Here is a 16,041-nt window from a genome sequence, read left to right as displayed (position 1 = left end):
ATTCAGGTATGGGGTAAGAATTCTGGCTCAGAGGGTTGTAGACACTTCTTATTTTCATTGTGTATCTTAGTCTTATATGCAGTACCTTTTTCTTTTATAAAGTAAAGCACTGACTGGACATTGATCTTATTAGCTGGTTTTACAGTGTAAACTGTATTCTCAATGTCTAACCCACCTCCCTCCGCTCCTTCAGTAAGCCCTGGTCTGCTCGGTCTCGCTACCCTGAGTGAGTCAAATGTTAAAGAGGAGTACTTGGTCCTCTAGTTTGGAGTCCAATGATACTATGACAACAGCGGTGAACTGCTCCAATTGATGCAAATGGAGCCCAGTAACCCCTTACTTTCTTGTTGCCCCAGGAACCTGGTCGTCACAGGCTGTCCAATTGCCGTACGCCAGAGAACAGTTTGAAGGCTACAAGCCTTGGAGAAAAGAATATGTTGAAACATTAATTCCCAAAATAATTTCCATCTCAAATTCAGGACAGACCAAATAGACAAAGGGTTTAAATATGTTGTGCATGTACAGTTTTACTGAAAAACACTCTGCGTCATTATCAGGTATCCTTGGCGTTCTTATTTATAGACCAATCCAAATAACTGGTCAAGGCTATCCTATGAAAGTGGAGTTCATGCTTTCGTGATCCCATGGTACATCTTAAAGTGGAGTCAAGGTTACCAACCCGGGTGACGCACATGACATTCTGTTTGCACGTAAAGTGTGGAACTGCATCCTTCAAACAAAACGTAATAAGCACCAAAACAGGCTACTCATGGTCACAGAAAACATTTTGGTGGGCATGTGACATAACAGCAGAGCACATTTATCATTACAGGACGACAATAATAGTACTTAAAAAATCGGTAGGTCTGTATGCCAATGAGGACGAAGGTTTGTATATCTAAACGTATAGGATTGAGCAAGCTAATCTCACTGGCAGTGGAAGCTAAGGTGTTAAGGACCAAGTAGGCAAAATGAACCATGTCCCGAATACGGTCTACAATGCCACATAAATAAAAAATTCGATATTTTACTGCTGTAAAAGTACACACACACGCACCCACACACACACATTCGCAAAGTATGCTTTCAAGACGATACCAGACTAATTTAGCTAAGAGTGGTACGATTACTTCAAACAAAACATCAGGCTTTCTCCATTTGTGCGACAGGTTGAGGTACTGATTAAGACGGAAGGTATTTAGCAAAGTATTAGTGACAGAAAAACAAGTATTGGCAAAGCCAATAGGTCTCACCTACGTGGGAGCTATGGACTTTCTTAATGTGTTTCTAGTCATGTTGGACAGCAGCGCAAAAATGGGAAAAACCTTTTTCAAATTTACATTCAAACATGCTGCACAGCAGCTGCGGTGCTATACAACACGGTTAAATAAAACAACGACAAAGCCAACTCCTCTAGAGAATACCCAGTATGATAAAATGTTTCGGGGAAATTCATAATCACACTTATTTTTCCACCCCCTATAATTTTGTTGCATTGCCAAGTAGGTGTACAATTTTACTAAAAATCAAAAATCAGGTGCCTGAAAATCAGATGCTCCTGTTTATTTTTATCCCAGCGCCCAAAGTTACCTCTCCACTCATCTGGTCACAAGTTTACATGTACTGCAGACTGAGGAGAAACAAACATTGCAAAGCTTCTAGCTTTGTCAATATGTTTTAGCCATATTTTACACCAGTGTGGCTGCTGTTAAGCATGGCTAAAAGTTAGTGGGTTAAAAGAGAGTGGCATGGAGTGTCGTAGAGTAGAGGGAAGTGTTATGTAGTGGTGTGACGTAGAGTGGAGCAACATAGAGTGGAGTATCATGGAGTGGTGTAGGGCGAGTGCAGTATCATATAGTGGAAGGACGTAGAGTGGAGTACAGCTGAGTGGAGTGACAGTGCTGCGTAGATTGTTGCAAAGTTGAGTGGTAGAGTTGTGTAGAGCAGAGTGAAGTAACAGAGGGTGTTGCGTAGAGTGTCGTAGTGTAGAGTGGCCTAGAGCGGAGTAGTTTGTCAAAGAGTGCAGTGGCACACAGTGGAGTAGTGTAGGAAAGTGGTATGAATAGAATGGAGTAGAGTAGCGTGGAGTGGCACAGAGGGTCACAGAGTGAAGTGGCATAGAGCGGTTTAGAGTTTGACGGAGTAGAGCATCATACAGTGGAGTAGAGTGTAGTGTAGAATAGAGTGCAGAGACGTTGGGGCAATGGTGTAGAATGGTGTAGCATGCAGTAGCGTACAGAGAAGTTGTGCAGAGTCAAGTTCAGCGGCGGAGGGTGCAGTCTTTCAGAGTAGAGTAGAGTGGAGGAGGGTGAAGTGGCGTAGAGTGCAGTGGCGCAGAATAGACTACAATGGCAAATAGTGCAGTGTCAGAGCGCAATGGTATACAGTGGCGTAGCATCCAGTGGCGCAGAGTAGATCGGCTGGAAATTCAATAACGGAGAAAATAGCCTTGCGGAGTCCAATCTCAGAGTGCAGTGGCGCACAAAGCAGCATAGAATGGAGTTGCATAGAGTTCAGTGACTTAGTGTGTTGCAGAGTACAGTGGTGTAGAGTGCAGTGGCTTACAGAGCATTGCTTTCGAGGAAAGTGGTGTTGAGTGCATTAGCCTAGAGTGCAGTGGTTCAGAGTAGAGTAGCATAGAGTACTGTGGTTTAGAGTAGACTGGCAGTTTGCAGTGGTTTAGAGTAGAGTGGCATAGGGGGAAGTGGCTTAGATTAGTGCAGAGTAGAGTGGTATAGAGTGGTGCAGCGGCATAGAGTGCAGTGGCATAGAGTAGATTGTTTCGGAGTAGAGTGAAGTGGCGTAGGGTCGAGTGGTGCAGGGTAGAGTGCAGTGGAATAGAGTAGTGGTGTACAGTGAAGTGGCTTTGAATGCAGTGTTGTGGAGTGGCGTGGAGAGGTGCAGAGTGGAGTGGTGCAGAGTAAAATGTAGTGGCGAAGAGTGTAGTGGCAGAGTAGAGTGGTGCAGAGTAGAGAGGCATAGAGTGAAGTGGCATAGAGTGAAGTGGTGCATAGTAGGTTAGAGTGCTTAGCCATAGAGTGGTGCAGTGCAGAGGTGCGGAAGAGAATGCTGTAGAGTACAGTGGTGTACAGTAGAATGACGTAAAGTGCATTGGTATAGAGTGCAGTGACGTAGAGAGTTGCAGAGTAAAGTGACAGAGTAAGATGGTGTAGAGTGGTGCAGAGTACAATGGCGTAGTGTTTTGGTGTAGAGTGCAGAGCATAGCATGCATAGGTTGTGAGTAAAGTGGTGTAAAGTGCATTGGAATTGAGTGGAGCAGCATGGAGTGCAGCAGTGAGGAATAGAGCAGTGTGGAGATGTGCAGGATAGAATGCAGTAGCTTAGAGTTCAGTGGCATAGAGTGCATTGGTTTAGAGAAAAGTGGTGTAGACTGCATTGGCGTTGTGTGGTGGGGCAGAGTCGAATGGAGTGCCGTGGAGTGGTGCAAAGTAGTGTGCCGCAGAATGCAGTGCCTTTGAGTAGATTGTTTCAGAGTTGAGTGCGGTGTTGCAGAGTGCAGTGACAAAGTGCAGTGGTGCGGCGCAAAGCGGAGTGGCGCAAAGTAGAGTGCAGTGGTGCATAGTAGAGTAGTTTGGGGTAGAGTGCATTGGTATAGAGTAAAGTCATGTAGAGTAGAGAGGCATAGACTGAAGTGCTGTTGTATGAAGTATCGTGGAGTGGTGCAAAGTAGTGTGCAGTGACGCAATGTGGAGAGGTGCAGAGTAGAATTGAGTGGGTTAAAGCGGAGTATGGATGGTGTGATAGCGCACTGCCATTACAGACAACACATCTGCAATTGAAATGACTATTACATTTGGACAGACATACCGTTTTAGTGATAAAAATAAACAGCGCGCAAAAGATAATGTGTAGAAATGTCACCACCTCAATGATAAAAGATTTGTTTCCACCACATTTCAGAATTACCAAAACATTTGCTACGTTTGTGCTATTCTAATTCTGATTTTTCCTAACATTTCAGCTAAGTTCATTTGCAGACATGTACATTTTGTTATGTGCTAGAAAAAATTTACATCATACAGACTTAATCAAGCACATACCCAGTAGCCAGCATATTTGTTACATAAATCCTCACACTATGAAGTCTGAGAAAGAAAAGTCAACACCAAGCTGCCTGGAAGACCGAGCCTGACATTTGACCTCTGTCTTTGAATGCATAGAAAATGTGACAAGAGAAGTACCAGATTGAAAGGGCTGTTTACAGACAGCCAGTTCTGGTGGAAGAATACAGTAAACACAGTTTGGGCAATAGAAGGGGGTATCTAAGCAGGACAGCCTAAAACAAATAGAGCCAGCAACTAGAAAGCAAGCAAATGTGAGTTACAAACCACAAAGCCAATGGAAAGCTGTGGGGGAATACCTTCTGAGGGTAGCTTTCCTAATGTCCACAAGATATCATTAGCGTCTGGTAGGTTTCAACCTAAAAACTGCAAGCGAGCAAACACACAAAAACACAAAAACACACAACCTGCCAATCCCCTTCCCCGTCTCTCTTCCGTATTTCTACTAGCAGATGGCAGGGTCCTGGTCCCTTTTCCCATCCGACACCAAGTTGAAAGTAATTTGTGCCGAATGGTTTCTGGGAAAGGAGGAGTCGAATTGGGGTTTGGTTTGAGTTTAAAGGCACTTCCATTCAGGAAGAAAGAGCTTCACTGTCTCTCCTTGTTCAATATGCGAGAGCGAAGTACAAGGGACACTTTAGTAGGTTTAACAGATTGAGATGTGAAGTAAAGAATATACAGAATATTAATATAAAAAAACTTTGCAGCATAAACATGGTTGGCTGTGAGCAACACACAAAATACATTTAAAAAGCATGCTATTACTCCACAGGAAAACAAAAACTAAACAAATATTTTTTTTGTAAAACGGGTGTTTTACAGGATATTGTGCTCACGTCAAACCTCTTGTTCAAAGTCCATTATTTTACATAAGCCATTGAGGAACTAGAGTCATAATTATCAAGAAAACACATTGAAAACATGGACAACGGAAGGGAAGGTGGGAGGTAATGGGCAGCATGGACGAAGCGGCAATAGAATGGTTAAAAAGAAGCGCCATGAAGTGGCCATTGATGGCTGAATTATCTCTTATTTTTTCTTATGGTGAATATGGGGCGACACAGACAAAGGGAGGGTGAGGGGGTCGAAGGGGAGAACAAATATGGACAATCGGAAGTTGGAAGGTCACGGTGGGAGGGGAAGAAGCAGAATGGACAAGGACAGGGAAAGAAGTAAATAGTATCCTAATCACAGTGCAAGCAGCAGAAGGACAATATTGAAGATGAAGCAATCCGTAGTTGGCTCATGCGCCACACAAAAGAAGAGTAAGTGAAGCCAGCATGCACGTCCAATGAGGGAGCAGCAATTAAGAGTGACAATGAAACCAACAAATGGTAAGCCAATGGCCAAGCTCTAAGCGCACGGTGTTATGCAGGACCTAACAAAGTAGATCAATTAAATGGACAAGACTTACAAGAAACTCGTAGGACGAAACAAGGTGTTGAATAGCACTAAACAGTATACAGTAAATTATTTTACTACCAAATACTTAATGGTTAAACAGCAAACAAATGCAGCCAAGCACACTGGTACAGGATGCCATTCATGCCACGTTCCAATTGCATAGATGAAACGCATTCACTCAAGACTTGTGAGGAAAGAGCCATGACTCAACAATTTGCAATAAACTTTTACTAGAATTCCAAATTTTCTTTTACAAAGCCCATAACTGGGTGTCACCTAATGAAGTTTAACAAAAAAAGATAAAATGATCAATATGTCAACCAACATTTACATGCTTTAAATATATCACACAAGCATGTAGTGAACATAAAAATGGAGGGTGCAGAGAACGACATTATGAAGGTATGTTGAAGCATTTTAAGCTGCAGTCTCTCAAATACAAAAAAAAAGACACTAGTTTAGAAGTTATCTCTCCTGCCAAGTGAACACTGGGGGTGAGGTGAGAGTGGAGGTGGCTGTGGTGGTTAGCCATCTACTCCCTTAAAGCATTCTTCTCAAAGGAAATATAAAACATATTTCCAACATGTAATGTGATTTGACAATTCAATGTAACTGGTTACAAGGATTATTACTAGCCGACTGTCTAGTTTTGATTAAACTGCCAGTTCAGTTCAACTTTATTCGTATACAATAGTACCCATAAAAGCACAAAACCATAAATAAATAACAGTTCGTACAAGTATTAAAATTCATATTCGTATATCGAAAGTGCATAGTTCAAAAAACAAGCCATCAATTTTACATAAAATGGTTAAAACAATTCACAAGTTGTGTCACATGTGGTCAGGGATCCATCATAGACCTACGTGCTCTGATCGCAATTTTAAGGAACGTGCTAGTGCGGAAAATCAGTTCAACATCATCTAAAGCGAATATACACTGATATGCTACATCCAGGGTAATTGGTCTTCTCTTTTAAAATATGCGTGAAGAAACTGCTTAGAGTATTTAAAATAATATTTACAGAAGAATATAAAGTGCATAATAGATTGCTCACTCCTCATCACAGGGGCACACATTTTGGAAAACAAAGTGCAAATCTGATTGTGCCTGCTCTTAATCTGAACAATAGGCTCCTTTCCCAACTGCTCATGGCTAAAGTCAGATACATATGAAGCGGATGACAATGCTGTTCGATAACCATATAGTTGCGCACAATTTTCCCTGACTCCACAACATCCCGCTCGCTGTTATAAAGGGAATATAAGGCGTCCCGCAGTTCCTTTTTTGGAGCGGATTCTGCTGATATGGGGTCTAGGAAGAGAAACACTTTTTTTTAACACTGCGCAGACTTTGAAGCACGCCTCTTAGCCATGGAATTTCCAATCCTTTGTCAAAATGTAAACAATCAATAATAATCTGCTGTGTCAGGGATGCCGCTTTGTTCTTCCACACTGATATCCAAAAAAGTGCAGGTCGGGCACGAATAAAATCAGTTATAAAATTGATGTTGAGCTCCTTATGACATATATATTGAGGGGTTGAGATTGGGGTGCTCAGCAGTTTCCTACAAAACCTATTTTCTTTCTGTTGAATACCTAAAGGTTTACTGTTCCCCAAATCTCGGCGCCATATGAAGCCACTGGAGTGCACTGAAGTTTATAAATTTTCTGAACTGCTAGGAGAGCACCTGTAGTCTTAGGACGGGGCAGGCTCAGAATCGAATTGATGGCATTTGAGAATTGCTCCTCGAGTGAGCTAAATGCTCCCTCCAGGAGCCGTTCGCAGCAAAGGCCAACCCTAAATAAACAAAAGATCTTACAGAGGTCAATTTTTGGCTATCTATTGTGATAGTGCCTATCTCACGCTTTCCTGGCCCACTGCACATTAAAAGAGATTTCTTAAAATGTACCCGCAAATCCAACTCTTTCATATAATTGTTAAAATTTTGGACCAGGAGACGCAAAGATTTTAGGGTGCGGCCTATAAGGACCGCAATCTTCTGCGTAAAGGAGCACAGGGATGGGCTTCTCATTTATATATGGGACGTCTTGAGTGGCCGTTTTCAAAGAGCTGTTCAGCCCGTTGATATATATGATAAAAAGTAGGGGGGCCAAGATACCACCTTGTCTGACCCCACTGCCTACATCAATAGTTCCCGAAACCTCACCTCCCACGCCAAGCCTTACTTGAGCCCGGAGGTCTTTATGTAGATACGCTAAAAAATGTACTAATGGCTCGTTCAACCCTCCTGCCAAAGGATTGTCCACAGCTTTGCCCTGTTCACTAGGTCAAAAGCTGTGGACAGATCCATAAAAGCCATATAAATGTCTGTAATTACATGGGAGGGATCCATCTCCCTTCTTAAAAATTGGGACTATTATACTCCTGGCCCAAGTGTCGGGTAATTTTGCCGCAGTTAGACTATTAAAACCGTTCAAAAGCAAAGGGGCCCAGAAATCCGGATTCAACTTGATTAAATCAATAGGGAGCCCGTCTGGCCCCGGTGCTTTATTGCCTAAGCTCTGATTGATGGCTTCTACAACTTCTAAAATACTTTTTTCTATAGGTACACGGCTACCTGGAGCATGGGTTGTCTCACTTGGTAACGGTGTGGCATACATTTCTGAAAATGTTTTAACCCATGCATCACTAGAGATATTGCAGCTAATCGGGGTGGATGTCTGGCCCATGGATCGAAGGTCCCTTACTGCTGCCCAGAAGATATTACCTTTTTTTGGTTGACAGCCTCGGAAAGTTTTTCCCAGCGTTCACTCAAGAGACCCTTCTTCCGGTCTCCAATCGCCTCATTATACTTCTTTCTGGCCAGTTTAACTTCTGTTGTACACCTTGGAGTAGCTGAGAGTGCCCTGCGTAAATTCCTATTTGCTTGTGTGCATTCAAGATTAACCCCTTCGACACTCATGACGAGCTGGGCTCGTCATGGCGTAGCCCGCTCGCACACTGATGACGAGCCCAGCTCGTCACGCAAAGTGCGATTTTGAAAAACCCAGCGCGCTAGCGGAATTCCGCTAGCGCGCATGCGGTTAAACCATCTGGGTGTGCTTGCCATGTGAGAAGTGAATCTGGAAAGAAGATTGCAATGAAAGACAGGAGTCAATAAGGTGCATTTTGTCCTTTGCCAATTTCTTAAATATTTCGTAACAATCAACCCCCTTCCAGTGTAATCTTAAATTGTCAGTTGACAATGTTAGATTTATTGCCCCACATTCTGTCTGGAAAATTGGCCTAGGGGCTGTGTTCATCGATATTGTAATAGGATTGTGGTTTCCGAAGTTGGAAGGAATAACTTCGGCTGATACTGTTTTTCTATCAAAGGACATATGAAAATAAAATCTATTATGGAGCTACAGCCCCTACCCCTGTAAGTTGGATGGTTATTCAAGGTCGACCCTGCTACCAGATCCATAACATTGGCCAGATTATAGGATCTTATGAACTGCCAAGTTCTACACCTCTGCGTGTGGATTGACCATAATTGACCAGCCCTCTTTCAGATTGTGTGCCGGGAATTTTGGCATTAAACTGTCTGTTTAGGACGTACACAATATAATACCTGGATTTAGGGCTCAAACTGCAGCAATTAAGCGGATGATTGTTATTTGGCCTTTTCCTGAATCCTTGAAGATGTAAGGCCAGCTAAAGGTATCTTAGATACAACGTTGTGTGTACTAGGTCTGAGGCAAAAAGGTCCATTTCCAAAACTTTTTTGATCAGTGGTAGGTGGATCGAGTAGACCAGGACAAACTTGCGAGATGTGGGGTGAGCGTTATGTTAAATCCAGCATAATGCTTGCAAACACCACAAATCTCGATCCTGGTTTTTTGCTGAACAACAAATAAACTCATAAAGTGTACTTCGGATAAAAATTAAGAAAAAAAGACTGCTTGCCTCAAGACTACGTCTACCAATGTACTTAATGAAAATGGCCCCAGGATTGACCCCGTTATGCAGACTGCTTCTGAATACCACTTTTTTAGGGGTTTAAATATTATTACAACTCTGGTAACACAGACAGTTCGGGGTCACTAGAAAGTCACAAAATGTGAAATTCAATGTGGGTAGCACTCCTCTTTTTTGAAATTATTCGTCTTTTTACTTTTAACACATGCGTGCTGCGGAGGTGGCACGTTTGTCCACACACCGTGCCTATAACTTAACAACCTAACTAGAGTGAATAGACCACTCCACCTCTGCGCACTGTTGCTGATGGTGGACAGATCACACCAGGTACATCATGATATTTTCATACATTCTAATCATTTTTCAGAATGACTGACTCATTCACATATGACTTAACCAGTCTAACTCAAGAATATGATTTTTAAGCATCAATTCATTTATATAAATCTCAGAAATATATTGAAAACAAATAATAACATTTCACTGTTTCAACATAATCTTTCTTGGCTGTATACAGTTGATGTAGCCCGATGCATTTCGAGTCCTTTGTGGACTCTTCCTCAGGGGCCTGTAAATATGAACATTTCATATCAGAAGCTTAAATTTAAACATATATGATGTCAGATTCAATTTCGAAAAACATAGGGCTACGGAAAAGCAACAATAAATCCATTTACGTTTAGTCAAGGTACTTCAAATGTGATGACCTAACCGTGCACTAGTGAAAGACATATAACACCACCACCACACCTAGGAAGTGGAATGTAAACCACTAAATAATATACTCACAACAGAACCAAGGGTACGACCTTCCTGTAAACAAAAAATGCCTTTCTGTGAACAACTGCTGCAGAACGTGTAACGACTTTCAATATAAAACAGGAAAAGGAGCCTTCTCTTACCTCAGCTCTCTAGTTTGGAAACCGCCGCGTTTCCGTCTTTATAAACAATACCGACCACCGCCTGTGAAGGAAGTATGAAAACCATCCTTAACCAATACTCTCTGATTTTAAAGCCAAAACCACGAATCCTAAAAACGCCACTACCTACCACGAGGTTGCTCATCAACTCCTCCGTATACTCCACTCGATTCAATGTTCGATGTAAACACCGGATCTTCCGGTTTAAAAACACCATGCTCATTCACTATGCTCACAACAGTAAAAACGGACTACCCGGAATCATGCTGTGTCGCCATTTTAGATCAGTCTAAACTCCGTGACTGTCTTTCACCTTCCCAACAATCTGTACGCAAACAAACCTAAGTTTAGTGGTTTACATTCCACTTCCTAGGTGTGGTGGTGGTGTTATATGTCTTTCACTAGTGCACGGTTAGGTCATCACATTTGAAGTACCTTGACTAAACGTAAATGGATTTATTGTTGCTTTTCCGTATCCCTATGTTTTTCGAAATTGAATCTGACATCATACATGTTTAAATTTAAGCTTCTGATATGAAATGTTCATATTTACAGGCCCCTGAGGAAGAGTCCACAAAGGACTCGAAATGCATCGGGCTACATCAACTGTATACAGCCAAGAAAGATTATGTTGAAACAGTGAAATGTTATTATTTGTTTTCAATATATTTCTGAGATTTATATAAATGAATTGATGATTAAAAATCATATTCTTGAGTTAGACTGGTTAAGTCATATGTGAATGAGTCAGTCATTCTGAAAAATGATTAGAATGTATGAAAATATCATGATGTATCTGGTGTGATCTGTCCACCATCAGCAACAGTGCACAGAGGTTGAGTGGTCTATTCACTCTAGTTAGGTCACTAGAAAGTCACCCTCGATGATGTGGTTAAAAGTCCATCTAACCACTAAATGTTATTTTTAACTTGGATCTAAATGAGGCAAGGTATCGCACACTTTTTTTGGTCCAGCCCAGGAACTCTGGATCTGGGGTCAATGGTGATGGGCAGTTGCTGGAATTTTGCCTAGCCTAGCTGGTTAGGGTTGACATGTATCTCAGACATTCTTCAGCAAAGGAGCACCAAGGCTCAAGATTAGTGAACACTCATGCTTGCACAACCGTAGTGGCTTTGAAAGATCTATTCGAAAGACTGCAAGACGCTATGTGCATGTTTCTCTATCAATTCTAGATTCGCTAGCAAGATTTTATGAAGCATTTGCCGACAGCACACTACAGCAAAAGCACAGAAAGAACTTCAGTCTTAGTGACAGCAGCTGGAATCTACCTTGCATGAAGTTCAACACCTGGGAAGTACCATGGATTCACATAGGCAGAGCTTAGCAACTACTAACTAATTATAAACCCAGGTTTCACTACACTGGTTTCTTAAATTTGGAGTGAATCATTAGTTGAAATCCTCATTTGCTGGAAAATGGGCCAATAACTTACTACAATTCAGAGTGAATGCCGTGTTTAAACTGTTGGTGCCAATCAATGAGGCTAGCTTTAACTTTGCAGGCGTTATGTAACATTAGAGGTTCACAGATTGCCCTGGACTCACCTATGCATATTATCTAACCATTCCAGACATGAAAAAAACAACCTCATAGAATGAGTATCACTGATGGAGAGGATACTGATTTCCTTCCTACACTTTTTAGGTCTCGCCTAGGCAGTGTTTGCGCTGTCTCTTCGAGACAAGCTGTATTTAGGATATGCAAAAGAGACACAATTGATGGACGGAATGCAGAACAAATCAAAACATTCACCCCCCAGTCAAGAGATCTGGGTTAAATCCATCATTCTTTTGCTCACTATGCCACCCCAGTTTCCCATAAGGCACAGGGTCAGACTGATTTGCATATGGCCATGTCTGAACTGGGGTGGCGGAGTGAGCTAAAGAATGATGATGGATTAAACCCAGATGTTGACTGGGGTGAGTGCTTGCAATGTTCAACACTCCGTCCATCATCCCTTTGGCTTTGCTATGTTCGCCCTAAGGTGGCAGGGTATGCCCAGACGTGGGACCCTTGCTCACTTTGCCACTGGATACAAGCTATCCTGGCTGATGATGGCTGATAGCCAGAAACCGGTCCTAGGATGCTTGATTCCGGACCAGGGAAGACATGGTTTGGCAATTCGGGCTGGACTGTTCCCATGAGGCACAGGGTCAAGACTGATTTGCATATGGCCATGTCTGAACTGGGGCGGCACGGTGAGCAAAATAACGATGGATTAAACCCAGATCTGTGACTGGGGGTGAATGTTTTGCCAATGTGCAACATTCCGTCCATCACCTTGTGTGTTTGCTGTTCGTCCTATGTGGGAAGGGTATGCCCAGACGTGAGTCCCGTGCTCACTTCACCACTGAAATCAAGCTATCCTGGCTGAGGACGGCTGATAGCCAGAAACCGGTCCTAGGATGCTTGATTCCGGTCCAGGAAAGACATGGCTTGGCAGTTCAGGCTGCACCACAGACTCCACTTCCACCCCTTTAAAATGTGTATTTGCTGTTAGAGGCACCAAGGCTTCTTTAATATACATTAAAAGCAGAAAAGCTTTCTGTCGGAGAAGACGCAAACCGTAAGAAGGTTATTTCCTTAATGCATTTACTTGAATAATTTTCAGAAATTAAGTTTAAGAAAACAGCTCCGCCTCTGGGAAACGAAACCCAAAACAGGAAGGTAAAGATGAGTCGGGAAACCCTTAACGACATTTCTGCTTTTGCTAGCATGACTTGACAACTTGATTCTGGCTGGATTTACAGTTATTATACAATTAGAACTCAGCAGTTTTATTACATGGAGTGGGCTGAATTGAACCCGTTATCTCTTCCTTCACAGGTACCTGAGGAGCATTGAATGGGTGCATAGAGTTAAACAAGCATTGGCAAAGCCAATAGGTCTCAAGCTATTGGCATTGCCAATGTGTTTTAGCCACGGATGTACACCAGCAACCCTGCTGTTCAGCATGGCTAAAGGTTAGCGGCATAGAGGAGAGTCATGTAGTGTCCTAGAGTGGAATGGCGAAGAGTGGAGTAGTGTTGTGGAGTGGCAGAGTGTTGTGTAAGGGAGTGGCATCGTGTGGAGTTGCATAGAGTGGCATAAACTGAAGTGAGTGGAGCGGCACAGAGCGGAGTTGCGCGACGCAGAGTGGGGCAGTCGAAGGACAATGCAGGGGTGAAGAGTACAGAGTAGAGTTGAGTGGCATAGAGTAGAATAGAGTAGAGTAGAGTATAGTGCAGTGGAGTGAGGTGGGAAAAATGCAGTGCCATATAGTGGAGTAGTTAACCAACAAGACAGAGGTGCCAGTACTGATATACATGATTCCAAAAAACTAATACCCACCAGAAACCTGAATAATAAATCAGAAATGGGGATTACTACTTACAATTATCTCAGCTTTTGATTCTTGGTACACAAAATATTTACGAAAACACGTGGTGTTGTGCAGAGTAGATTTGAGTGGTCTGGAGTGGTGCAGTGGCAAAGAGTGGTGAAGAGAACATTGAAATAGAGTAGAGTGGTAGAGGGTAGCGGGGAGAGGCATAGCATTAAATGGTATAGAGTACCGATGTGCAGAGTGGAGTGATGCAGAGTGCATTGGCGTGGAGTGGTATAATGTGGAATGGTGCAGAGTAAAGTGCAGTGGTCTAGAGCAGAGTATGCATGGTATGGTAGTGCACTGCCATTACAAACAACACATTCAATTGAAATGACCATTACATTTGCACAGACATACAGTTTTACTAAAAAAACTATACAGTGCACAAATGAAAATGTGTGGAAATTGCATCACCTAGTGTAATGATTTGATTTGATCATGTTAAAGTATTTGGTTCCAACATATTTCATAAATAACAAAAAATGTGCTTCGTTTTTTTTGGGGGGGGTCTCGCAAGGGGGCTCTATTTTCAGGCCTCAAAGGTCAAAGGTAGGTTGACAAGACGTCCAGGTTTTTGTTTGGTGTTACTAGTGTGGGTAACATGTCTTGATCGTGAAATACTGCCAATTTCGTTTTTCACTATTGAAAGGATTTCTTGCCCATAGGATAACATGGGGAATGCTGTGTAACATGTTTACCTACATATCTTCCAATAACGGCAAGATAGACATATGGAATCTGGTATCCCTGAACTCAGAATGTAATAACACATCCTTTAATAAAGATGGTTCTTAAATTCTAAGTTTGGAAATAGCACATTTAGAAAGTGGCTATTTTCCTGTTCAACCTTTGTATGCCTCTGCCTGGTTCTGTATTGACTGTCTGGTTTGTGAGCGACAGGGGCTGGGGGTGGCTCCAGGAGGCTGGCTGAGTCAGTACAAGGCTGAATAGACCCATCTGCGTGTAGAGTAGTGGGAGGAGTAGCACCTGGGTCTCAATAGGGCTCTGCCTGCCTGCCACAATGCTGGCTCCACTTCCTGTGGTGCGCCTGATGGCCCTGGCCCTCACAAAGGAAGAAGAGGTGCACTGGCAGAGTGCACCCAGAACTGGTTTAGATTGGGTCCAGGACACCTCACACAAGAAGAAAAAAGACTTTTGGGGTGTAAAAGTATGACTGGAGCCCCAGTAAAAATAGATTAGGAAACTCTGTGCTGAGTGTCTAGGAGCTGAGCTACAGTTGCTGTGATTGCTGAGGAAGAGCACCAAGGGACTGTCTGCTGTGTGCTGTGTCCCCCCTAACTTGAAGAGGAGCTGTGCTGTGTGCTTTGCCCCTCTGATTTTTGCATGTTTTTTTAAGTGTTTGGTATTTTATGGCTTATACTTAATATACTTTGCCTATTTTATTATCCTTTGCTCAATGCAACTTTATGATTTTCTTAAGCACACAAGGCTAGTTATCTTTATTTAGACCACGCCCATACTCGGATAGGCCACACCCCTTTAAGAAATTTGCCAGACCCTTTTAGAGCACCACCAGTTTTTTTCCACTTTAAGCCCTGAGGGTATGCATACTCCACCCTCAACAACGACTGCTAATCAGTAATTGCAGGATGAAAAGAACACCACCTTCAGTTTTTAAACCCTAACAACCGCAAAATAACTATTTGTATTCCTGAACTACAGGCACGTGCCAAGTAAAACAAAATCAGTCTTTTCACTTTGACCTCACAGGACACTGGTGTGGGTCTCAATCCTGCACTTAACTACAAAGTGCACCCAACCTAATGCACTTCAGCAGAAAAGTTGATTTCCAAATCTGGTTCTATAAAGGCCACATTGGCAAAAATAAATCTTATAGATCTCATAAATCAACACGGATTGCAAATAATGTGGACTGCATTTTTCCTCTAAGAAGGGAGTGGGATGCAAAAGAAGCCTAAGCTTGATGTGCACAATTAAAACGACCCGGAGATGTAGAGTGCCTTTATGCTATAGAAATGCATGAGTGCATTTACTACACTAATTTTTTTTTTTAAGTACTTGAGCCTTCCTAGCCCACTTTTCAAACCACCCTGGAATAGATTTCCATTAAGTGGGACGCAATTGCATCCAAAACTCCAATCACATTACAATGGCATATATTTAGTAAATCAGCATGGATAAACTGGGCGTGAATTTAAATTCATCTTATGGGGGCCAGACAGCTGATTTGGGAAAGATTCTGCAAAAAAGAGAAGGGCCAGCAAGGTTCAGATCTCCCAATTTTGGTTTTTGCAACACACAGACTTCCCCACAAAGTGCCTTCCGAGGTAAGAGCACAAAC

The 16,041-nt window shown here is 42.5% G+C and overlaps 1 protein-coding gene across 4 annotated transcripts in view; it reads right to left on the bottom strand.

Annotated features, from left to right (window-relative positions):
* The window catches only part of POR (cytochrome p450 oxidoreductase), a 532,686-nt gene that overhangs the window by 437,195 nt on the left and 79,450 nt on the right, over positions 1-16,041 (bottom strand). The window contains exon 2 of one of the 4 annotated variants that reach the window (XM_086954767.1): positions 10,313-10,373. The exons of the other annotated variants lie outside the window; for them this stretch is intronic. The gene's annotated coding sequence lies outside the window, so the exon portion shown is untranslated. The remainder of the gene's footprint in view (positions 1-10,312; positions 10,374-16,041) is intronic. 4 annotated transcript variants of the gene reach the window in all.

The sequence above is a fragment of the Lissotriton vulgaris genome, chromosome 2_1, assembly GCF_964263255.1.
Source record: "Lissotriton vulgaris chromosome 2_1, aLisVul1.2, whole genome shotgun sequence".
NCBI classification, from domain to species: Eukaryota; Metazoa; Chordata; class Amphibia; order Caudata; family Salamandridae; genus Lissotriton; species Lissotriton vulgaris.
The sequence above is the reverse complement of the archived record's forward strand: the minus strand, read 5'-3'. Positions and strand labels throughout refer to the sequence as shown.